Below are 670 nucleotides of genomic sequence, written 5' to 3' on the forward strand. Positions count from 1 at the left end.
CTAGACATGTATATACTGTATGTGCTTTCTAACTTGGAAGTACAATGAGGAAAATGAAGCTCTGCCAGGTGTTTATTACTGTCCATGACCCTACCCTAGAGACGGCCATGATCGTGCCAAATGTTTTAGCTAGCTCCTTGTGCCAGCACTTTGTTTATCCATAATTTTCTTTCCAAGGCTGGCTGGCGAAATTATGAACTAGGGATTCCAGCTTCTCACTGTTGGGCCAAGAGTGGGGAGTGTTTCCATAGAATCCATGTCAATGGTGACAACTTGCATATGGATACCTTCCCCTGTCCACCAAGCTCTGTAGTCATCTATAGTTTTTTTTTGTTTGTTTTAGTTTTTTTTTATTTTATAACACTTTTTGGAAGGTGTAGAAACTGCTTCTGCTGACTGACAACCCAGACAGCCCTTTCTTTGTTATGAAAGGATGGTGATGGTTTTTCCCTCAGTGAGTCCTTTAGGTGTGTGTGTGTTTTTGTCTCCTGAGATTCTGCTATTAAGGTCTGTATTCACAGCACAACAGCCAGCAGCAAATCTGGAGTCGTATACTCACATCTCCCACCTGCTGACTGCAATAGGGCAATTTTTTTTTTATGCAAAATGTCATATTTACCTGACCAAAGGGAACTAAAAAAATATTTTCTAAAATGTTATTTTCGTACTC

The 670-nt window shown here is 40.1% G+C and overlaps 1 protein-coding gene across 2 annotated transcripts in view; it reads left to right on the forward strand.

The window, feature by feature from the left end:
- Nucleotides 1-670, forward strand: part of ANKRD28 (ankyrin repeat domain 28) — a 118,614-nt gene that overhangs the window by 100,912 nt on the left and 17,032 nt on the right. The window lies entirely within an intron of this gene.

This window comes from Nanorana parkeri, unplaced genomic scaffold, assembly GCF_000935625.1.
Source record: "Nanorana parkeri isolate BGI_ZX_2015 unplaced genomic scaffold, ASM93562v1 scaffold4, whole genome shotgun sequence".
In the NCBI taxonomy this organism is placed as follows: domain Eukaryota; kingdom Metazoa; phylum Chordata; class Amphibia; order Anura; family Dicroglossidae; genus Nanorana; species Nanorana parkeri.